Below are 26,208 nucleotides of genomic sequence, written 5' to 3'. Positions count from 1 at the left end.
CGCAGGTATCGAAGAAGCCGTGGTTCAAGGGGTTGGACTTAAGTCGAGACTTTATTAAGGTAATGTGTCGACTTATGTCCAACCACTACTCTTTAGGCTCTCACTTCTATCGAATAGGGCTCACAGATAGCAATCACTGCAGCTGCGGTGCAGGTTACCAAGATATCAACCACGTAGTTTGGGAGTGCCTCGAATACGGTATTGCCAGATCTAATTTTTGTACATCCCTCAGGGCCCAAGGGAAACCAGAAAAGGAAGACATTAGAAATGTGTTGGGTAAACTTGACCTTGTGTACTTGAAGCTTTTGTACGAATTTTTGAAACAAGCTAACATCTGTGTTTGATCCCCCCATCTCTTCAATCTACTTGTCCACCTTGTGTCCCCTCGAAATTCGTCTTGTTGTATCGTTACAGGTTGTCATTGTCCACTCCACGTTCGACCATCAGCAAAGCAAACACGTCACATCTTCAAGCTGCTGAATGTCAACGGAACGATCCCATTGTCCTATCCCTTCCTTGAAATTATTGTTACCCCTAACCTCGACCAAACCGCGAGTTTTACGGTTTCCCAAAGCTAACATAGTATATTAAGAAGACATCATGAAATTGTTAAAACAATCAAAAGAAGTCGGCTCCGTAATGCGTAATGGCGCATGAGCCTAGTAAATAAATGATTAAGTAAAAAAAAAAAAATCACAACGTAGGGCTCGTCTCATCCTGGACGAAACAGACAGTTATGCTTTTATGGGCGGCATAGTCAAGAGAATCAAGACGCGTTTTATTTGCTTGGCTACGGAAAGATTTTCCCGTCGGTTTTCCGCCATATTCGCGGAAACCCCAAACCCCCGAAAGTTGTCCAGAGCGTTAATGATTAATCATAAATTTAATCATGATTAATGATTATGATTAATCAAAAATATTAATCATTAGTCACAAAAAATGAAAAGTTAATCATTAATCACTAATCATAATCATTGAATATTGCTCCGCAGTTTGGCATCCGTATTACTGTAACGGCATGGAGAGGATAAAGTCAGTGCAACGTCGCTTCATCCGTTATGCTCTCCGTCGACTTCCATGGCGCGACCCATTCCGGTTGCCTAGCTACCAAAGTAGGTGTCAACTCATTCAACTGGAATCACTGCAGACCCGTAGAGACGTCAATAGAGCGATGGTAGTGGCTGACTTGCTTTCAGGAAGAATAGACTATCCTGCGCTCCCGGAATCTATCAATGCGAGTGCTCACTCCAGGACGTTGCGTAACAATGCTATGTTGAGGTTACCATTGCGACGAACTAATTATGGCCAAAACAGTGCTATGGTCGGTCTTCAACGCGTGTTCAATAGGGTTGCTGAAGGGTTTGATTTTCACCTGTCCCGTCAAGTAATACGTCGTAACTATGTAGAAATTTTATCCCGACTCTCTGTGTGAATATTTGTGACTTTCATTTGTTTTATTTTTTGACATTTTGTTGCCTTGTTTTGTTAAGTTTCAACTTAGTATTTTACTGTATTTTTTAGTTTAAAACATCATTGGGGCTTACTGTCTGTTGGTGTATAAATAAATAATTCTCGATTACTTTTTCAAATCGACGTAAGTAACTTTCATACGGTTTTGAAAAAAAAATAGTTCAGAAGAATCACAACCTGTCTTCTAAAACTGTTTTAAAATGAATCACCTTTTTAACATGTTTTCGACGTGTACATTTCGTAAATTTTGCATACAGTGAGCTCGCGTTCAAAAACTATGGAGTTCCTATTATTTCACACAAGAATTTTATGACAAAATGATAAGCCTTTTCATTCAGTTACTTGCGACGTTTTTCTACCAGTGTAAAATCGACTCAAGTAGTGTTTTGTTTTGATTCGTGGTTAAGTCACTTTGTCTCTCCATACAGCGGGGCGGCGAAAGTAGTGGTTAGGTTGCGAAAGTTGAAAATCTTACTTTCGTCGTTTTGTAAATCCAGAAATTAAACGTTTCAAAAGTGAAAAGTTGAGTTGGTACAGAGCGGTACGTGTAGAATCCCGCCTCCTTAACACGTAGGATCGATAAAGTAAGTTTGTATACTTTTTTGACTTGAGTCTGTATGAATAAGTTTTCGAGAATTAATTAATTAATAATTAATTTGTATCAGATGTTATGTTTTAATCATTAATCATTAATCATAATCATAAAGATCGCCAATATTATTCAGTAATCATAATTTTAATCAAATATTCAATCAATCACCAATCAATCATTGAACAAAATTGGACAAATTTTACAACATTGTCTTCCAATGTATAAGTAAATTTTGCATTTCTTATATCGTGTGACAAGAGCAATGATAGCTTATGCCCAAGGAAGTTCCAAATTCAACCAAATACAGCATGGCTTTGCTTTATATCCGCGGACGTTACCATAAGACAAAAACAGACCCTTAAATATTTCCTTCTTGTAAGGGGCTGTTCATTAATTACGTAAGACAATTTTGGCAGTTTTGATAAGATTTTTGTATGAATAACAAAAATAATTTGTATGGCGCATAAGAAATCTCAAACCATCGCGTAATTAATGGAACACCCCTAAGACGGTGCATTTTCTCAGTTGTATTTGATCCGAATCCGAAGACCCGGTTGGACGCTTATGAGTGGTACCATTCTACATGTAGGATTGCTGCTTATAGGCGCAGATCACCAAATTTTGACCAAGCACTAGTTTTCTAGCCGTTCATCAGATGCTTGTATACTTTGTATGAAAATCCGAAAATTTGTACAAAATTTTTGAGATCTAAAATTAGTTCTTTTCCCCTAGTAGGTTGTATTTTTGTCAATAGCTCCTTGCTGTTTTTGTTCACGTTTGATGTTTGCAGTCCTACATTGCCTGAAGATATCCACTGAATGTAGCAGAGCGTTGAGTTAATCTTGATTAAACATTTGATGATTATAAACGATAAACCATGCTTAAGGCTCAAGTAAAAATGACACAAAATAAAAGATAAAATTGCTTTTTCAGTTTTGATTTTTGCGTCATTTTAACTTGGGCCTTAAAGCTTTTTTAATTTAAATTATCTCAAGCAATAATCAGTAAAGTCATTCATTTTCATGTCTATGGCTCATTCGTTGCATACGTAGCGCTTAAAATTAAAAGTTTTAAATCCTCTCCGTATTGCTTTTTGTACGAGAACTTTCAAAATTTTGTTTGAGTCGTACCACATGAGCCTGTCCTTCCCCCTTCCCCCCTTCGAGCATGACGTAATTTGTGGACGGTGCATATCTTGATTGATATTATAAATTATTAAATCGCCTCGTAGTTGAATTGGGGGGTCTGTGTAGGTGGGTTGATTCAAAAGAGATTTTCATACGTGTTATTGAAACAGTTCCAGGGCACGAACAATTATGAAACTTTGGTTTCTGGTTCAAACTTCAACGTAGATTCAGAAAATATAAACAACTGGACACCCCTAACAATTCTTCCGAAAAATCTGATATCTCATACTTCAATAATCCTCTTGAGAATGAAATCAATGGCTTTGTTTGCAATATTCATGAAGTTTAAGACGGAAAGCTAGGTTTCAGAACTACCAATATAATGCTTCACTTTCACTTCGGAGGAATTATTGGAGTATGAATAAACAACTACAGTCATCTCTCCCTTACTCGATATTCGGTATCTCGATATCGAGTTAGAGAACCATAGAAAAAGTTGGTTTTCATGGCTAACTCGATGGTCCCTTGGATCGCATTTGCACTGGTTTTGTGTTCTATAATTCGATACCTCCCTAACTCGATGGTCCCTTCAATATCGAGTTAGGGAGAGTTGACTGTAATTGAATTTTAACACCTCACTTCACAAAAAAATCAGTAGGAAGGCGAGCAAATACCATTTAACTTATTATGATAATATAATAATCACAAGATAAACAGCATAGTAGAGTTTACCGGAGTTTGCTCGCTTCACTAATGATTTTTTCTACACTCTTATATCTTTTATAAAGTGAAGTGTTGAAATCCAACTAGTTTTTACCAATATTTTGAATACTTTCCCCGGGAAATCAACAAACCTTAACACCCTGGCCATATGTTCAAGTGCATCAATAACATCCACTTAAAACTTGATAATTCATGAATGTATCGCAAGCTACGCTTCAAAAGGCCACTTCCTCCAGGGTACTGGCTCTTGAACCAGAGCAATTAATAATGATTTGCATTGGTTGCATACTTTAAGTCGTTTAGTGTATCTTTTCGGGCATTTAATCATTAGTTAATGGATGCTTAATGATTAATCAAAGATTAATGATAAAAACAATAATTCAAGCGTGTGCTAGAAAAAGGGCGTAAGTCGCATGATCGATTTCTCTTCATCGTTCTGTAAATAAATGTGACAAGATGCGGGTTTATGAGCATTTTTTCACTTCAAACCGCTTGTCAGAGATGCAATTTTGCGTCCTGAGGTGAAAAAATGTTTATAAACTTACGTATTGTCACCTTTATCCACAAATTTTCAGCTTCATCGGTTCACTAAAACTCGAGATTTGCTTCCACAATGTTTTGATGATTATTGTTAGAGTGAGACGAAAGATAGGGAAAATAACACGGTCTCCCGTGTCCCCTTAAGGAGTACTTGCTTGTATGTGTGTATAATAAAAACTTTTCAACGCGAAAGCAAGATTTACACATAAAAACCATCAGCAATTATCGTCTTCTTCATCTGCTTATTGGCAAAATACAGAAAGACTTTGGCTCGGCCCATCCCACGAGCCACTGTATTTTAGATCTGCGGTCAAGGCTTACAGAAGTTGCCTGAAAAAATTGAATCAGGTTGTTCTGGAACATCTCGAATCATTTCCATCGGATTCCATTTCCGCATTATCCAAAAGATGATCATCTGGGTCTCTCATGACTGTAAGTGCATTCCACATCATGACGTGTGTTTTGAAAAAGATGTTTTTTTTATCTGGTGATTCATCCATGGACATACAGTATACTATCTGTAACTCGCTATTCCGTATCTCGATATCGAGTTATAGAACGTGTAGTAAATGTGGGTTTTCATGGATACCTCGATGGTCCCTTTAACCAAAGTTACCCTGATTTTGTGTTCTTTAACACGATATTTTCCTAACTCGATAGTCGCCTTAACATCGAGTTACGGAGAGTTGACTGTACTATAATAACGAAATTTTTACGACCAAAGAACATAAATAGCAAATGAAACAACCAGTGCATTAATAACAATGTGTGTTTTAGTAGCTGTCGAACGAGCCGATGCACATGATGGGACTGGTATGCAAATACATTGGTATATTATATTGTATATAATCGCATAACAGTCTCGCTACGATTTTTCTGCATTTTAAGGCAAATTTTCAACTTCAATTCAGAAGAAATTTATTAGGTTTGTTCGTGTACTCAAGTGATTCAGTGATATGTAGAAATTTAACACATTTTAGGCCAAATAGAGACTCAAAATGGAGCGAATTTTTGAATCGACCGTTAAAAAGGTGGTCGATGAACAATGATGAGAGTGTGACGTCTGTTTGTCTGTGGTATAAGCCTTATCTAAAATGAATATCAATTATGCATCATAATTGAAAATACATAATGATGTGTGACATCCACTAATTTAAAAATATTTTCGAAACAACGTGAATACATGACATTTACAATGCCGTAAGCAAGTATGTTTTAAATACAGTCAAACCTCCATGAGTCGATATCTGAAGGGATCATCGACTCATGGAACAGAAATGCTTTGGAAAGCTGTTTAGTTACCCTCAAATTTTGTTTCTAGTATGGTTCCATGAGTCGATATTAAAATATAGAGCATGGAATCATGAAGGTTTCACTGTATAATTGATGTCCCTTTACTTCGCTACACATCAGTGAACAACTAGTATTACCGAGAGACCGAATGTAGTACTAGAAGTGGTATATACTGAGCCCGACCGCTATACGGACTTTGATGTGACTGTTATGCGAATATTTTCAAGATGGGACAACACAAGTGGGGTTTGTTTTTGTACAAGTAGGAACAAAGGCTACTTTTTTAGCAGTTTTTATCGAGCTTCGGACGATGTTGAGTTGATTTATGCAAAAAACGCAAATCGGTCAAAAGTCGACATGGGACTGTTATGCGATTATGGGCAGTAATCATTAATCATACTTTGGCTTAATCATCAATCACAATCATTAATCATTACTTCAAAAAATTTAATCATTAATCATAATCATTAATCATGATAAATTTGAATTTAATCGTTAATCACTTATAAGCGGTTTCTTCACCACCGCTTAGACAAACCTGGTTTAATCGTATGGGTAAACGTGGTTTACGGCTTAAGCGAAGGTGAAGAAATCGGCCCTTAATCAATTATTGCGACCCGTTAATCATTAACGCTCTGAGTTGTACAGTCCACTGGATACCACGTAACATGTGGTCCTTCTAGAGCCGGATACGGGAAACCAGTGAAATTTGACACGGTTTTCGTGAAAGTTCCACGATTCCAAGTGAAAATTTTGACTGGAGCACTTGTTTGCGTTGCGGCTGAACAAGTGTTGGTGACGCGCTGGCAGGCTGGCTCGTGGCGGTCGTGGCGGTCACTACGTGAAAAGTGATAAAATATCGATTCGCGCATCGTGTGTGAAGATTCCAAGTGAACGAAGATTTAAAATCTGATCCGTTTCGAAACGGAAGCAACGCTGCGGCGTTCGATAGTTGCAAAAAAAAGCCATCTTGAATGTTCAATCGGCTTGGCAGACGTGGTTTTTTTTTTGCAAATGGCTGCCGCGTATAAAGTTGTGTGCGTGTGCAATGAATCTTCCGTGCGCGAGTGAAATACAGGGCTGGTAGCAAGAAGTGATACCGAAAAAAGTTATTTTAGTGACCAGATTTGAGAAATAAGTGACTAAAAAGTGACTTTTGATCCTCGGAAAAGTGACTTGAAAATGAGACCGTAATCGGTTTTATTTCAATTACTTATATTATACTGTTTTACGATCAATATCCAATATGATAGTGAATATTCTGTATGATCTAGTGCAGGTAGCAGGTCTAGTTGAGTACCATATTTGTAATATTTTATTGTACTCCCAATATTTCAAGATATTGCCTAAAAAATTTTCAAACAGATAAATTAACCTTTACATTATTAATCCTTTATTCAGAAGATTTTCAATCTTTTCAAAAGATCACCCAAGTATTTTATGTTGTAAATGTATGTAAGAATTTGAAACATTTGTGAAATCAAAATTTTTGCCATTTCACATTTCCATCCAAACTCCTAAAAAATGACACCTTAAAGGCCGCTAAAAATGGAATCTATTATAAACTGTGTAGATCCCAAAACTTTTCAATGACTTCAAGTCGATAAGAATTCAAGATTCAGCCTATAAAAATTATAAGTGTTTAGATGAAGTTCCGTCAAATGTAATATTCACAGAAGAGTACTTTCTATTTAGCTTTATTAGATTCTACTTTAACGCTTCTACCAACTAAGGTCAAAATTGTGTGTAACTAGATCAAGATTACGGAAAATGTAATGGGGTGCAGAGCTACTTGGGCACTTTCATGATTCACTTTACTTCGAACGCCGAATAAGAGAGAACAAATGAATGACATAAGCCTGAGTGTCATTGAAATGTTCCATCAGTATGTTGAATGGGAGGTACGTTTGGCCGAATGGACATTTAGCATAGAGACGATAGGCTTAATAGGCTGTTCTTCTGAGTTTTCTCTTAAAGTAATTATTAGCACTAAGCTTTTTATATTTCAATCAAAATTAATTGGACACTTTTATGATTCACTTGACATTGGGGTTTATAGTCGGTCGAATTGTAATTAACTATGCAATAAAAATACTTAAATCGCGCGCATATTATTGTCAAATATATACTCTGTGGCTTTCAAAAAAAAAAAAACATCCTGCAAAAATGAATCAAAAAGCCAAGAAGAGGATCCGACACCAAACATTTCTGTGAAGAAAGCGTGCATAATTTCGTAAACGATTCAATGAAGACGATCAACTCTTTGAAGCATTTCTGTATTAACATTCTTATTTGTTAACCCATAAAAATATGTTTTGGTATCATTCGCAAAAAACTTCGAAGAAGGTTCTTTAAAAATTAAAGTTTAGAAACAATTGATAAAGTACATTCCTAAATTAAGCATCTATTAATAGATAATATATGCATAATAAAAAAGGAAATACACTGGATTTTTTCACGCAGTAACGCATAAAAACTTGCTTTATTAAAAAAAAACGACGACAAAAAAAACCTAAGCCTTTTTTTATTTCCGTGAAAAACAATGTTTTGTTATGATTCGTATGGTCATGGAACGTTGAAAAACACGAGGTCTTTTTTACATCGTTTTTTAAATAACGCGATACGTGGACAGAAAAACCCTTAGTGTAAACTTTTGCTAAGATCTATCTGGTCATATTTAAACGTTTGGATTGCAAATAAAGTCTGTCCTAAGAAGTATGATGTTTTTGCTGTCAAAAAGAACAATAAGTAATTATTCTTTGTTTTGCGTTTCAGTGTTAAAAACCTATATTATAGATTTTGTAAAATCTTAAAAAGCTAATGTGCTTTGTATCAGGATGGTTTGGTTAATAAAACGAATTTTGAAGACAAAGAGAATAATGAGGATATATATTTTAAAATGTAGTGTTCGGCAATAGAAGATAAACATCTAATTATCCACCACAAGATATAAAAAAAATAATAAAAGATTTTTTAAAAATAATACTAAATATTTAAACCTTTAGTTTTATAAAAATGAACTTACACTCTATGAAAGATAACATTTTGTCCAAGCTTTTTTTCACAAGCAAACCATGAGCCAATATTTTGATACTGAAATGAATTTGTTCTGGTGATGATCTAACCTGACATGTAGCCAAAATTTTAATAAGCCGATTTATAATTTCTCCAGAAAGTTTTGCTCAAAATAGTTGAAAAAAGTGACTTTTTGACGAAAAAAGTGACTTTAGTTGAAAGTGTTTCAAAAAAGAGACTTTGAAGTGACTGGCTTAAAAAAGTGACCAAGTCACTAAAAGTGACTCGCTACAAGCCTTGAAATAGAAGATCATTGCAGCAGTTTAGGGTGGTTGTACTGAGAATGTCGCAGAAGACACCGAGAACGCCACCACCGAGTTTGCCCACGCCAATTTCTGAACAAAAAAGAGAAAAGAAGAATAAAAAAGGATGGATTACCAGCTTAACGGGCTGATCAATCAGTGAACGGCAGTGTACGGGAAGTTGACTCGAGTTCGAGCTGCATTGTGGCATAGCGAAGATCAACCAAATCAGAACATCGGAAATACCGGGTACCCCCGTTGGTTTGACCACATTTAATCTGAACACTTTCTAATTTGTACCCCGCTAATTTGCACATCGTTCAGATTAAAAATGGTTCAAATGTCATTTAGCTCCTGGAACGGAGTAGATTGAAATGGAACGCTGTGGAACGGAATGCAGAATCAAAACAAAACAGTGAAAGAGATAACCAGAAACACAGTTCTAGGGTGACAAGATGTTCAAATTAAAAATGAACCCCGATGGTTTGCATCAGAGCGTTAATGATTAATCATAAATTTAATCATGATTAATGATTAATGATTATGATTAATCAAAAATGTTAATCATTAATCACAAAAAATCAAGAATTAATCATTAATCACTAATCACAATCATTGAAATATTATGTTTTAGTCATTAATCACTAATCATAATCATAAAGATCGCTAATTTTATTCAGTAATCATAATCTTAATCATAAGTCAAACATTTAATCAATCATTGAACAAAATTTAACAAATTTTCCACATTGCTTTCTAATGTATAAATAAATTTTCCATTTCTTATGTCGTGTGACAAGAACAATGACAGTTTATGCCCAAGGAAGTTCCAAATCCAACCAAGCACAGAATGGCTTTGCTTTGTATCCAAGGACGTTATCATAATAGTAAAAAAGACCCTTAAATATTTCCTCCGTGTACGACGGTGCATTTGCTTAGTTGTATTTGATTCGAATCCAAAGACCCGGTTGGAAGCATGTGAGTGGTACCATACTACATGAAGAATTTCTGTTTATAGAGGCAGATCACCAAAATTTGACCTAGCGCTAGGTTTTTAGTCGTTCATATGATTTCTGTATACTTTGTATGAAAATCGGAAATCAGTCCTTTTTCCCTAGTAGGTGATTTTTCTTTCAATAGTTCTCGCTGTCTTTGTTCACGATTGATGTTTGAAGTCTAACATCGCCTGCAGATATTCACTGAATATAGCAGAGCGTTAAGTTAATCTTGATTCAACATTTGATGATTATATACGATAAACCATGCTTAAAACTTTTTAATTTGAATTGTTCTCTTCAATAATGAATAAAGCCATTCATTTTCATGTTTGTTGCTCATTCGTTGTGTACGTCAAAGCGCTAGAAATTTAAATTTTTGAACCCCGGGGAAAGCCCTCCCCTATCTGTAATGCTTTGAGTATGAAAATTTTCAAAATTTCGTTTGAGTCGTACCGCATGAGCCTACCCCATTCCTACTTCGAGCATTACATGATTTGTGGACGGTGCCTTAGGGAGATGCCATTTAATCATTATTTTGATTAATAATCATTGATTAATAATTAATTATTCAAAGGCCAATGATTAAATGACAGAAAGCAATAAATCTGATATAAAAATCGTTTGAACTTCGTTACAGCCAATTTTTAATCTATAACTGTTTTCACTGATATCTAGATTCAAATCAAGGAAGGGTGGAAATTCCTTTGAAACATAGTTTGAAAAATTATTTTTCCAGTTTTTCATAAAGATCTCGTTAGAAAATTCCTACCAAATGTTCAAACTGATTTAGCCCAACATTTTCAAAGAATTGAGCTGTTTAGTGATTAAATATTTACAGTGTTTTGTAGCTAATTCGGAAGATCACATTTTTCTAAGTACATCACAATTTTATTGCGCTTCAATATCTTAATATTTCTAGGGCACGGAAGATTTTGAAACCTTGGGTTCTGGTTCAAACTTTAACGTAGATTCAGAATATACAAAAAAAAAACTGGATACACCTAAACAAGCCAATTCTTCCGAAAAATCCAATATCTACTTCAATAATTGGGTCCTAAAATTATTAATGAAATCTTATTTTTAATTAATAACACGAAAGAGCATGTTACTGCAACTACTTTAGCATTTTTTCCCGCTCAAATAACGGCTATAACATGTTTGAACTTTAATTTAAAAATTGGGTCCATAAATGAACGTTGACACTTTTGATCATGTTTGACGTTCGCTTAGTCGACAAAAACACCACAGGGCTTTTAGTTTTAACACTGGGGTTGTTGCTATCTGACATTTCGAAAGGGACACGGAAAACAAAATTAATTTATAATTTGAGTTTAAGGCAAGGGGTGTGACAAAATCTAAAGAAACATAAAAAAAATGTTTTTTGGATTTAAATCATCGGAAAACATTAGAAAATTGAGTAAACATGTGTTTTTGGCCTAAACTTAAGCGTTTGGCGCTGAAATTGGGACAGGGCTTTAGGACACTATTCCCTTTGAAAATGAATTCGATGGCTTGGTTTGCAAAATTCAGTTTAATATATGGAAAACTAGGTTTCACAACTACCAATATAATGCTTCACTTTCACTTTGGAGGAAACATTGGAGTATGAATAAACAACTAATTGAATTTAAACATTTCACTTTACAAAAAAAAATACAGAAAATCACTAGAAAGGCAAACAAATGTCATTAGACTTTTATATGTACAATAAACATATTATCACAAGATAAGCGACATATTAGTGTTTACCGGGGTTTGCTCGCCTTACTGATTCTACACTGTTCTGTTTTATAAAGTGAAGTATTGAAATTCAACTAGTTTTTTACCAATATTTTGAATACTTTCCCGGGGAAATCGACAAACCTTACATATCGACATATGTTCAAGTTTATCTATAACGCTTGAAACATCCGTTTATGGCGAAGTAGGCCGTAATTGAAATTTGTACTGAGCGTTGATGATTGTGGCTAATTCGTCTAACGATCGCGAATTGAAGAAAAACACTTGGTTTTGCACTGACATAAAAATATGATGACTGAGTTTTATCACTTTAAAATTTCAAGCTGGAAAATCAACATGGCTGTCAAAACGAATGACGGGCTACTTAGCCTTAAAACGATGTGTCGCAAGCTACGCTTCACAAAACAAAAATATTCGCCACATAGTTAATGAATGATTAACGATTAATCAAAGAGTAATAAAAAAAAACAATTGGGTTGTTTAGCGAAGAAAAATTCACAGTTTTTCATAGCTTGATCGAAGGAGCACATTTTTCTAAGTATAACACGATTTAATTGCATTTCAAAATCTTAATGTTGATATTATAAATGATTAAACAAGTTTTCAATCCGTCGACTCAATGACATTTCAATTCACACAATGACAGCTCGTTCCGAAGTAAAATTTACCGAGGGGTGATTCAAAAGTGATTTCCATACTAATTTCAAACGTGTTTTAAAAATAGTTCCAGGTCACGGAAAATTGCAAAATTTTGGATTCTAGCTCAATTTTCAACGTAGATTCCGAATATGCAAGAAACTGAATACCCCTAAACAAGCCAATTATTAAATTTTATGAGATGCCCTAACCACCTTCAAGTATGCAACGAAATTATCACACTCTTGAAAATTTATTGGTACACATATGATTAAAAAAATGGGAAAATTGATGTAAAATTTGCGATAAGGTTACATGTCTTCTCGGTGAGAATCGAACTCACGACTCCCTATTCACTAGATAGGGCGAGTTACCCCTACACGACGAGAGAACTCATGGACTGAGACGTTATCCTGAATTCAATTTCAACTCAATAATCACGGTCCTCTTTCACGAAGTGAACCTCTTTCGGAAAAATGAGATGCTCATCCAAACACAACGCTTTCTATTCTTGAATGCCTAATAGCCGAGAGTAGTTATTAGGTATTGAAAGACTACACACGTGCTGGACGAGATTTGCATAGTTCGGGCTCACGATGGGTCGCGACGTTCTAAATATAAATAAAATAGATGATAATTTAAAAGTATTATATTAACATTGAAAATTTTGATCAAATTTGACATCAGGTACGTGGGTTAATCATAATCATTAATCATAATCACTTTTCATACTGAGTTTAATCATTAATCATAACCATTAATCATCTAAAACTTTAATTTAATAATTAATAATATTCATTAATCATACTTTGGCTTAATCATCAATCACAATCATTAATCATGGCTTCAAAAGTTTTAATCATTAATCATAATCATTAATCAAGATAGAATTGAATTCAATCATTAATCATTTGATTAATCATTGCGACCCGTTAATCATTAACGCTCTGGTTTGCATGAGGTACCGTTCAAATTAGCGGGCGTACACGGAATTCATTTCCTTCAGCTTCGCCAGAAGTCGGTGGAGAATTGTTATCATGAGTGTAATACCATACAGAATGAAATCCATGCTCTGCCACTTTCGGAAGATAAGCAAAGAGAAGAAACAGAGAGCTAAATACAGTTCGAGTATCTTTACAATCATGTCTCCATTCAACTGTACACGCTGATTGGTGGCAGCGAAAGTTGAGGCGATTCCACCGATCGGACCACCGAATCTCGCTCCTGTTCAGCAATATCTTCCACCGTTTTAAGTGCCCCTACCGACCTTCGATGGGTCTTACGAGAAGTGGTACTCGTTTAAAGCGATGTTTACCACTGTGATGAACCGGTACCAGCAGAAGGAACCAGCATTAAAGCTTTTCCATCTACGAAATAGCCTTGTTGGTCAAGCACCAGAACTGGAAGATTCACGCGATATGATATGATAGATTCACGCAACTCCACGGGCTGAACTGCTGACGGCTTTGCTATTGACCAGGCTAACTGCAAAGGTGATTGATGCTACAGAGTTGGAATACGAATCAGTGACGCTCTGGAGTGACTCGGAAATCGTACTGGCGTGGATCAAAAAATACTTACGTTTCGAATCGAGTTATTAAAATCCAGAAACTTGATCCTAAATGCAGCTGGAATTACATTTCGACTCATGAGAACCCGGCCGACCTGATATCCCGGGGAGAACAGCTTAAAAAACTGGTCGGATCCAAGATGTGGTGGACCGGACCACCATCATTTAGCAACCCCATCGTCGATATCATGGAGGAAGCCGAGATTCCGGATGAAGACCTGCCAGAAATGCGAGCCGGAGTGCTGCTGCAGAAAAAATGCGTGGATTACGCCGCACCATTCTGGATCAAATCATTGGGTGATATGAATAAAAAACTTTGAACTTTACTACATGTAGCATCTACTCAACAACAAAATCCACAAAGTTTACTACACTTTTGATATGAATGAAAAACTTTTCGAACATGTAGTATTATTCTCACAGTTGAAAACCGGAATTTTCGACACGCGAAAAATGGATTTTCTCCGAATCCATGCGTCGGAGCTACGTCGGGCAAGGTGCGCTGCGTAGTATACCACGTCCGCTGTCCAGCGCACTATGCCCGACGTTAGGTTCAACGCATAGATTTAGAGAAAAATCTGTTTTCGCGTGTCGATGATTCCGGCTTTCAACTGGAGACGCGATACTTACTACTTTCGAACATGAGCAGTGACTGAAGCTGCACGTTAAGAAATTTCCATTCAGAGTGCAGAGTGATTCTGCACGTAAAGAACAATCTATTCAGAGTGACGCCTAAAATTAATACAATCATGCATATGAAGAAAATGCATGGAATCTAATCGATTACGCGACAATTTGCACAAATCATGAAGGTGCTGTTATTTGACAAAATTTGTAGTGTAATTTTGCGATTAGTCTGGTATTCTCTTTATGTCTATGATTTTATGATGATGGTACATCAAAGAATTTTCTGGGTGGTTTTCGGCCTTCGCCAACGCCAGTGATTGATGATTTTTTAAATACTAGCTTAACATCTATGAAGAGATCTTGAGATTACAGCTATCAAATTTGGAACCACATATTTATTTTCTAGCACCAGTACTGAGATTTTGGTGAAATTGCGGTAGAATTTTGATGCTCCCAGTGTGTTTTCTTAACAGCATCAGGGTGGCCACCAAATATCCATTTTGAAATTCCCGCTTTTTTCCCGGTTTTCCCGGTACAATTTTCAAAGTTTTCCCGGATTTGAATTAAGGGGCCCAAACGTTGAAGGATCACCCCTGGTCGGTTTTCAAATATAAAAAAAAATCTACTTCAAGCATTTCAACGGTATTTTAGGTGGCTTTTAGGTCAAAGAGAAATATAATATTATTGGTAGAATATTGGCTTGTTTTTTAGATCCCTGTCCATAGGTGATGGGATTGACGGTGATTAATCAAGTGATTACATATTGTTGATATTGTGAAAAAATACTCTTATGCTAATATATTGATCGCGAAAATTTATCGTAATTATAACTTATAAAATGTAAGCTAGTCTAATAATGGCATGTGTTTCAATGCTTAAATATATTTTACACTTGATTTATCACACCTTCAGCATGAGTTTAGTTACTGTCGCATGATCTAACACCAGATAACTACGCGTAATGCTGGAGGGACCGGCAGGGCTCACTACCAGTCTCTACTAGCACTCAAATCATTAACAAGACTGGGAAACCAACGATCAACTCCATCAGTAGCACTATTTTTAATAGTAGTATTAGTTCAATATACATAAATCTTTTTCAGTAGATCACGAGGCGCAAGAGTGGGTGCGGGTTGTCTCTGCGTCTCACAGGTCATTGAAAATAGGCATTTATGTTAGGTTTACTAACAATGTAGTAATTATTACCTTAGTAATACCGTAAGGTGCCGTAATTCAGCGCATTGCCTAAATCCGTAAGCGTATTTGGTCCAAAATTTGTCGAAATTTAAGAAAATTTTTGAAATTTGCTCATACCGCTATTTGTATATGCTGGTAATGCATCATAATTCCAATTAAATTATTTTTTTTTTATCTTTATTAAAGAGACTTTCAGCCCTAGGCTGGTTTGTCTCTATAGTATTTTTTTTGTACAATACAATAAATTCATTTTGAACATTTTTTCAATTTTGTTTTTACACTACTTGTAACGATTTTGCCCTCATTTTGGCAACCCTGTGGAATGCACATTTTCTTTGGGTCGTTTCTATTGCGCCGAGTTGACAATCTCCGTTTGTTGGTTTCTGTTTCTTCACTTGATGTATCGGTGCCGTCGTCGTCGTCGTCGTTGCTATTGTTGTCCGTGTTTGCTTGTTCTTGGTCGGCATCAGCATCAGTTTTCGCACAATGCATTTCAAGTTGAGTAGCAACAGTAGATGCGGAAGCGAGAGGTGCTGGTGGTGTTATTTGTTTTCCATTGTGCTCTGCTGCTACAGCCAGAGCAGGGAAATCATTTTGATTAAAAAGTGATGTTTGCTCTACGGAAGTTTCTTTTGGTTGTGTAGAAGTTGTTTCAAGTTCTGTACACTTTCGCTTTGGGTGAGCTTCCCTCTGACAGAACCTGCAACTTCGGACCTGATTTTCGTAGGTCACCAGGGTCTGGAGGCTTTCGATTTCAATGTATGAGGGTATTGGTTTTGAAAGGTGCATCCTCAACAAACGAACACCATTTGGGACTCCAGGAAAATAATGTTTCCAACGTTCCCTTCCGATGGATAAGACCCACACCATATCGGTCCTCCATAAACTTCTTCACGGTGGTATGAGGGATGTCCGAAGGGAGATCATGAATCCGAACGGTAACCGCAGCATCATCAACGTAAACTGGGATTTTAACGCTTCTTCCTTCTTGTATTATAACATGCTTCAAATTATTTCCGTTCTGGTATTGTTTCGCTAACTCGACACTCGTAAGTTCAATTAGAACACAGTTCCGGATTGTGTGGAATTGTATCGTTGCCACGTCCTTCAGTTGGAGTTTGATATTCTCAAACAGAAACTTCTGGATATTGGCCACCTCCGGACGCACTGGGAGCACACTAAAGTCTACGACGAGTGTGTTTTTGCGTACATTCGCCATCGTAAAAGCACTTCGAAATCGCGGGAGAAACTTTGCACACGTCTGTTGTCTACAAATGGTGACTGTCTACTGACCAATTAAAATTATCATTAACTATAATTTACGATTTTTGAGAAATATTGCAAAATGTTCTTAATTACGGCATTTTACGGTCTTGCGTAAGGTAGGTTGTAGCGGTATTAGAGATAGTTTAGTAGTGTTACTGATATATGTATAATAATTAGAAAACTTATGGCACTGTTGTTACTGAAATGTTTTATTTTTAAATATCTTTAATATAATATTGTTGAACAAAATGCTGTAATTTATAACTTATTTAATTCTCTAAGCATTTTTGCACTACTTTGCATTTATCACACCAACACTGGCGACATTAGCGTTCTTTCAGTAGTATTTCTGTTATGTAGTAGTAACCTCTATCGTTTTTATTCTAACGATCATAACATAATTACCGTGAGCGTAGTAGTGGAAATAACATAGAAGTAGCTTTTGTATTAGTAGTTAAGGTATCATGGTATTAGTTCCCTGTCCTTTGGTTCAGAAAGGGGTATTGGCGCGTTCTGTCAACTCGGTCGAGGCAGATTTCTTGTGTGAACAAGTTACAACATGGACGTTCTAAAGTTCCAGAATGAAGTGTTGTGCATTTGAAGATGGGATGGATTCGCGTTCGTGCTTTACTTCTGCTTATCTATAAAGTTATATACAATAACTGACCCTTAGCTTAACTATTTAAATTAACAGTTGCAAATACAATAATCGTTTTGAGCTTACTAACATGTCGTCGCGTTAATCTTATCATAATGATCTTATATCTACATCCGTCGAACCATTCTGAATGGCCGTTGTGAGAATATCACCAAGAACTTCTCACATGCAATAAAGCTGGATTGTCATACATTGAAGTATCAAGGTTCTCGCTCTTTCGGATTCATTTTTTGTTGTTTATCATTAGTTTCAGGGATTGTTATCGTGGGAATCCAAAGAGCGAATTTTGTATGACTTCAATGTACGCCAATACTGCCATAAAGCATGTAACAATCACTAACATTCCTTCTCTCTTTATCCTTGTTTTCATATCTAACCCGCTTCGAGGAATAATTCATCGAAGAGGAAAGGCATCTCTTATCATGGCAGCGTAATGGCCGAGAAAACGTCGGTTTGCCCCATCCTCGGTTCTGCCCCACGCTCGCCAAATCGATACGCACTTGATCCGCCCACCAATCTTGCTGCACTCTACGCCTTTGTTAAGTATAAAGTTTCTGTAATCATTGAATACTAATTGAAAGGTAAATCAAATGAACTTATTATTTAACTAATAACAAATTTGTTCCACAGAGCGCTTTACAAAACACCACACAAAATCCCTCCTTTCACATATCCTTAGGCAAAACACTTCACTACCGTTATATGTATGACTGATTCATGTTCTTTCGACCTTGCATCATTCATACGTGTAGGGGAAGTCTAGAGTAAAAGCAAAACTTAAAGAACCTTCTGGTCAAAGATGTTGCGTTGCCTACTTCCAAAACTCCAAATCCCCCGGTGTATTATGAACGGTATGAGTTTTCAAACTTATGCTGGAGACTTGGCCCCTGACCCCCTTGTACATCAATAAAATAAATAAAATAAATAAAAATAGAATATTGGCTTGTTTTTTAGATCCCGTAAAATTTGTATGAAATGAAAAATTGCTCAAAAACTTAAAAGCCGATTTTCTCAAAACTGGGTTTTCGATTAGAAAACTAATGAAACATTAGAAGCTTTCACAAATAAAGCATTGTTTTCAAGAATATTCGGATTGAATTTTATGGATTTTTTATTCAGTAACTTAACTTCAGAAAGTTATGAATGCAATATGATTGTTTGCTTAATCCTTCTGCAAGATAAGTTAGAGAAATAATCATGCCCTGATAGTAAGACAAAGAAAATCATAAAATATTTCGATGCATTGCCAACAAATTTGAAACACTTTTTTAAAAACTTTTGCGTAGCAAAGTAGATTGTTGCTACAATTAATTAAATCATTGATGCTTGAATGTTATTTATCCAAGATTACAGATGTTTAGTGGCAATATGTCAATGCAATCATGTCATCTTTCTACAACTTATTTTTGGTGGTTTGCAAATTTAGAGCTTGAAGATGTTCGTTGTAAACGAAACCTGTTTTCCCGGTGACCATCTCAAATTCCCGGTTTTTTCCGTCTTTTTCCCGATGGATTCAAATTCCCGTTTTTCCGGTTCGGTGACCACCCTGAGCATGTTGAATTCCGGAAGTTCTAAGTGTTTCTGCGATATTCTCGTTATTTTGGTGGGGTTTCTGATAGTGTCCTTGGAATGTCTAGAACTTAGAATGTCGAGATTTTTATGGGAATTGTAGTGATTCCATTGGTGGTCGTTAGAATTCAATGAGGATCTCCCCTAAAATACCAGGGTTCCCTTTGAAATTATCAAAATTCTTGTCGATTTCACAAAAAATCCCATTGAAATCTATAAAATATTTACCGAAATTCAAATCGTTTATATTAAAGCTTTGCTTTGCTTGAGCGATTTCTTCACCACCGCTTAGGCCTTAAACCTAGTTTAACTATATGGGTAAGCGTGGTTTACGGCTTAAGCCATGGTGAAGAAATCGACCCTTAGTACCATTAAAAACTAGTTTTTGACTAAGCACGTTTACGCAATGAGTTGTAAATATGCCAATGAAACAGATTTTTTGGGCGCGGATTGAAGTTCCTAGGCGCGGATCAAATTTCTTAAGTCGCGATTTTCGCGGATACGATTTTAAGATTTTTGTAACAGTCCTGAATTTTCGATGAATTTATTTCAGATTTTTAGTAGTATTGAAAAACAATAGAATTAAAATTTAAAACTGTTCATTTAATAAATTATGTGCGTTGTCATCAAAACTATATACAAGCAATTGAGTTCGAATTGGGTTTGGTTTCTGGGAATTAGGAAATTGATTTCTGTTCCTCCAGTAGAAGCATTAACCTAAGAATGCTAATGTCGCTGCTGTTCGTGTTACGAACATCTAGTTTGCCACGAACTGACAGCGTGAGTACCGAGCCTCAAAGTGTCAGATTAATTTTCAAAACCAAAACAACGACATGGCGTAGAACAAACAATGGAAATCCATAATTTAAGGTAATAATAATTGAAATCAGTTTTGTGACAACAATGCCACTAGCGTTCTACTACTAATATTTCTATTGTTCCTCCCGTCCTTTATTCGTCATCTTCAGCTTCCAATCGAAGTGATGTTTCCTGTAAATTCAAGGCAAAAATTTATTTACATTTATATAATCCAATTTATTTCATAAATTCTCTACTAACCCTTGTTCCACATATAAACTTACTTTTCCATAATTTCAACTCACTTTAAATTAAAACATGTTCTAATCATCACAATGAAAGATTGAAAGCCAAATTCCGCCATCACGAAGGTACAATTAAAATACGAAAACAGTCTGAATTTTCACATCGGCAAATCACATAACATTCATTGGATTTCATACATGACTTTTGTTCATATAGAATCCACAGTGTTGGTAAATGTATTATTTAATACAATTCATAATGTGTTTTGTGTGTTATTTATATAAATATCAATGGATGCACATAAATTGAATGGGATTTCAATTATTGTTAGGGTATGTGAGGGTTTTAATACTTTCTATGATATTTCTTGGTTCAGTGTGTAGGTTCAATGGTTTGTTTCGTATAATTTATACAATAGGGGGTGTCCATGAAATACGTGTCAGAAAAACATACCATTTTCTACAAAAGCTCCGCCCATCCGCCTTACGTCACACTTTTTATATGGAGCCTTCCAAAACTTGTATCATTCGTCATATCTTGCAGAACACCTCCTTCCCCCTAATAACATGACGTACTTAATGTAAGACCCCATATATGGTTCTCGATCTATTTCGAGGCCCATACTGTCGTTGGTTCTACGCATATTTGTCCCGCGGTCCATAAGGGTGACATAGAACATGGGACAAGTAGGCGTAGTTCACGTGTTATAAGTTACGAAGATTCTCAAACGGTTATTTTTGGAACCGATTGTTTTCGTTCTAGTTTTTGACCAATTTGTCCTCATTTTAGCAACTACCTTTCCCGTTCCAGCGCAACGTAGTTTTCAAACCTTTCCCTTGTCTGATATCGCGACAAAAACACATTAAACTAAACAATAATGCTTAACTATGGATTGAACGCAATCGCCGGTTTTATTTTCTACACTAACTAAACGCATAGCAAAAGTACTACCGGATGACGTCATTCAAAACTTTTTCCAAAAGTTCTAACTTTTATGTCCACTCTAAAGCGCTTTTTTCAATTAACCCTCTAACACCCAAATTTTTGTTTTCGATCTAAATATAATTTTTCGCTATCTAAAATCATTCTAAACACGGTTTGGGCAATGATTTATTTTTCTTCGCAAATTTATGAATTTTGGTTTTTGATTTTTATTATTTTTATTTTTGAACATCCCTATCCTTTTCAATTTTTTCTTGGAGCTTCTTCTAGTTACTGATTTTTGACAATATTGTCGCACCTCCACCAAACCGGATCGCGCCAGTGAGACTCGCGACGCGCCTCAACTCGCGCGATTTTGAAATCAGTTTTTTAGTGTGGCGCTGCATTCTTACGATTTTTATGAACACAGCGCACTATTCACATATTAGCTGCGACACACGGGGCCCGAGAAAACAATAATTATAAATAAATGTTGGTCTTGATTTCTACCGGATACATAATAATAAAAATTAGAGTTTTTACTATACTTTTGAAAATATGATTTTTTCAATTTTTTTCTGGAACATTTTTTATTTTCCGTGTAACTAACGGAAAAACAGATTTGAAATTATTTCAATACCATCAGGCTCTTCTTCTGTGACAGGTTGATCGTAGAAAAATATAAAAGGTATACGATTTTTTATAATACACGTTAAATGAATCCCAGGCATTTGAAGGTTATATAAGAATACAATTTATCAAACAATTTTCAATAATACAAAAAAGTTTCAAAAATCATAAAAAAAACTTTTCTTGTATGCATGTTATGAGTCAAGGTTTAAGCCAAAAAAAAAATCATTTTAATATCCGAGCTACGAAAAAATACACAAAATTCCAAAGTGTACCCCTTCTAAAGGCGGGGTTGGGTATTAGAGGGTTAATTAAACTATTGAATACTGAAACTCTTGTATATTTCGAACTTTAGCAATTATTTGTAAGTGCGTCAAATAAGGATCATAGTGCGTCAAATTAGGCACATTGAAGAATTGATGCGTCAATTAAGGAACCTAATGTGTTCCACAAAAAGTCAATCAAACATGAAGAAAAAAACGTTTAACATTTTTTTATTGATGTTTCTTTAATTCTATAATAGTTGAGCTAGCATATGTTCAAATTTCAACAAAATCGGAAAGAGTTCGACGATTTGACAAGTGTTTGAATTTAGAATTTTCGTAACCGCGTCAAATATGGTACGTTCACGGTATCTTTGAGACGGTATTTCTGTAAGAATCTATGAGATTGCGGTGGGATTCCTGCGAATTATTGTGTGAATATTTGTAATTCTGAAAATCAATCTTCGTAATTATTGTAAAAACCTTTAAGATTCCGTTGATCTCCAGTTTCGTTGGAATTTCAAAGCAAAGACACTTTACTTAAGGATTTTTTCGATCATAAAGGTCAAGCTCCCTCTAGATTTGAGTTCAAGTTACGCTAATGATGAAAACTGATTTTATTTTAATAAAACTTCAAGTCTTAATACTCAATTAATTTGAGGTAAAAATACAAGATTGTTGTGCTAATTTAATATTTTTACCAAATTTCTGTTTTTATGAAAATAGTTAAATTTTTTCAGTAATATTTATTAGTCATTGGCAGTACATTGGACTATACATTTAAAACTCTCTAGACAATTGACACAAAATGCCCAACATTACAGGGCAGATCTGAGCCACCTATGAATCTATTTTGATGAAATTTAAACAAGACCTTGTTTATACAGTCGCCTCTCCACATCTCGATATCGAAGGGACCATCGAGATACGGAGAGATCGAGACATAGAACAAATTTTAATGAACACTAGATTGAAAATCACTCCGTTACCAGGAAAATAATAAACAAGCAGACGTCATCTCGCGTTATGAAATTGTTTTGAACCACTAAAATCTAGTCTAGTCACCTATGATTATGAGTCATATCGACATACGGAGAGAAAATTTAGAACATCAAATCAACAGGAGCACATCGAGATATGGAGATATCGAGATAAGGAGGATATCGAGATATGGAGAGAGGAAATGTATGCAGACTGAAGGGACCGAAGAAATCATCGACATAGGGAGAGATATCGAGATATAGAACATCGAGAAGTGGAGAGTCGACTGTATATAAAAAAAATGAAAATCCAAATTAAAAAAAAAAAACAATATATAAAAATTGGTTTGTAAACTACTTAGTTTAATTATGCGGGCCTTACTATTTTACACAAAAGTATTGAAAATGTTGTGTACATACAGTTGTGTTCAGAATAATAATAGTGAAAGATTTTCATACAAAATTCTCAACTTTGGCAAATTTTGACAGAGAACTCTAAATATCTATTCAATTTCATAATCACAAAATTCGTCATAGTACTGCACACTTATAAAAACTAATATTACGTACGTAACGTAAATTTGATGGCATTCAAACTTAAAAATACGTCATTCTTGTAAAATTACGTCCAATGTGACTGAAATTTTTTGTGATTATTATTCCAATTCAGTCTATTGTGACGAAAAATTACGTCATTTGTGACTTAGATTCACGTCATTTTATTTGCTTCAATATGTCGGGAACATATGACGTAAATTCTAAAGATTTTTTCAAAGTGTTTGATTGAAAAGTTAGGCACCAGGTGAAATCGTTCAAAATAATAGTAGTTTTGATATCAGCTGCATTATGGTTTTTTAAATTTTTCTTCACTCATCGGTGTTCAACAGTTTTCTCCAAAGTTACAAATTTATAAATGATCCATTTTTTATTACAACATTGTTGCTGAACACAAATTTACCAAGCAAAACTTCTTTTATTTTGAGCGATTTCACCAGGTGCTAACTTTTTAACCGGTGTGTTGTGATGGTGATTCAACCGTTGCACTGATTTTCAAAGCAAATCGTAAAATGGTTTTATGGTGATCAGCTTACACTGCAAGAGGTTTTATTTAGTTATATTTACATCAAACATTGCATTAATTATACATACGATTTTTAGGGAAACTTTCCATAAACTTCAAGTAATTTGTATCTTCTAGATTTACAATACTTATTTTTCACAGATAAAACTCCTAATTTGTATGCAGAGCTATCCATTGTTTGAACTTTTCTATCAATCCTAAGATTTCATAGGGTAACCAACTATGACTGCAGCGCCAACACATACCGTACACCTTCGTAAATTTGAACGGTATCTCATGCAAACCATCGGGGTTCATTTTTAATTTGAACAGCTAGTCACCCTAGAAACGTGTTTCTGGTTACCTCTTTCACTGTTTTGTTTTGATTCTGCGTTCCGTTCCGAAGAGTTCCATTTCACTTTACTCCGTTCCATGAGCTAAATGACGTTTGAACCATTTTTAATCTGAACGATGTGCAAATTAGCGGGGTACACATTAAAAAGTGTTCAGATTGAATGTGGTCAAACCAAAGGGGGTACCCGGTATTATATTCATGATCAGTAAATGTGACACATTTCTGATTTCAAATATTTCAAAGCCAAGCCAAATGTGCTGGGTGGTCTTACTGAGCGCCATTTTCTAAGATTTTTAACGGAAGAGAAATGTACTTCAAACTCACAGGATTTGAACGGTATAATGTTTATTTCCAGTTTATCTTAAAGTCAAGAACCTCGCCGTCAATAGAATAGAATTTTAGATTAGTGTAATTAAGAATTAAAGGAGGAAATATCTCTTGATTGACTAGCCACCCTCGAGAAAAACGACTCCAAATGAAATGAAAATGATTTACAAATAAAATGTTACTGCTTTATATAATTAACTGAACAGTATTTTTGATATTAGTGACTATACTAACTGAACTTTACTGCTCTTAAGGAGAAGACGACTTGGATTTTCTGTTTTAAATAGCAATTTCCTAATTATGAAATCACGACTGTATGTATATAACTGCAGTTTTTGCCGGATGATTTCGAAAATCCGCGATTTTCGCGACAGAATTTTATCCACCCGCGATTCTCGCGCTTGGCTGGGCAAATCCACTACAAATCCGCGAAAATCGCGAAATCCGCGAGAATCGCGAAATTCGCGCCTATTGTAACAGCCCTGAAAATTTATAGAAATTTATAGAAATCACTGACAATACCAATGTTTGTCATCTAAATTTTTTATAACATTCATTGACAATATCCAATGGTTTCCATCTTCAGTTTGCATGAAATGTATGTGTTTTATCAGATGAATCTAATCAAGCTAAAATCGCACAAGTTTTGTGATAAATTGATGAGCGTCATGTGAAAAGCTATATGGAAAAAAACTATATGTGTTTTCAGATAAATCTGACATGATTACTTGGTTCAGTGGCACCTCACCTCCTGACGCATTTATTGAAGCTTCCTTGAAACATTAGGGGGGGTCCATAAACTGTGATAAATTGTACAATTTTCAACCTCTCTCAACCTTGGCCACATTTATTTTATGAAAAGTGCGAATATTTTGTATGAATCGTTGCGTTTCCCTGAACCTCCTCCTCTTCCTAAAAACGTGACGTAATCAATGGATGACCCTTTACATGTGATTACATGAAGCATTGGGTTGTTCTCCGGACGGATTTTTTGAATGCAAGCACCATAAATACTTCTTTTCCTATTTTCGATTCAACAAAACATGCTGAACAAAATAAGCAAATAATTAGGAACATTGTGTGCCTAATTTGACGCACAAGATTTTCATACAAAAATATGTCTTAAACCTTAAAAATAGAAAAGTTTCGGCGTCTATTTATGAATAAAAGAATATTACTGACGGTTGTTGTTGATATTGCTGTAAAACAGCCCAATATTTTCATGAAAATTGATTAACAATATTTAGCACATTCACTAAGGAATGAAAAAATTGACGCACTTTTCGGATGCATTTTCAAATAATG

General features: G+C 35.4%; 1 protein-coding gene and 1 long non-coding RNA gene across 2 annotated transcripts in view; both read right to left on the bottom strand.

Annotated features, from left to right (window-relative positions):
- Window positions 1-26,208, bottom strand: part of LOC5575289 — a 43,161-nt gene that overhangs the window by 13,006 nt on the left and 3,947 nt on the right. The window lies entirely within an intron of this gene.
- LOC110678067 lies at window positions 17,998-19,188 on the bottom strand. The gene is made up of 2 exons (XR_002501432.1): window positions 18,541-19,188; window positions 17,998-18,308 (listed from the first exon to the last, which is right to left on the bottom strand). It is a non-coding gene; the product is annotated as an uncharacterized LOC110678067 (long non-coding RNA).

This window comes from Aedes aegypti, chromosome 1 (assembly GCF_002204515.2).
Source record: "Aedes aegypti strain LVP_AGWG chromosome 1, AaegL5.0 Primary Assembly, whole genome shotgun sequence".
Classification (NCBI taxonomy): domain Eukaryota; kingdom Metazoa; phylum Arthropoda; class Insecta; order Diptera; family Culicidae; genus Aedes; species Aedes aegypti.
The sequence above is the reverse complement of the archived record's forward strand: the minus strand, read 5'-3'. Positions and strand labels throughout refer to the sequence as shown.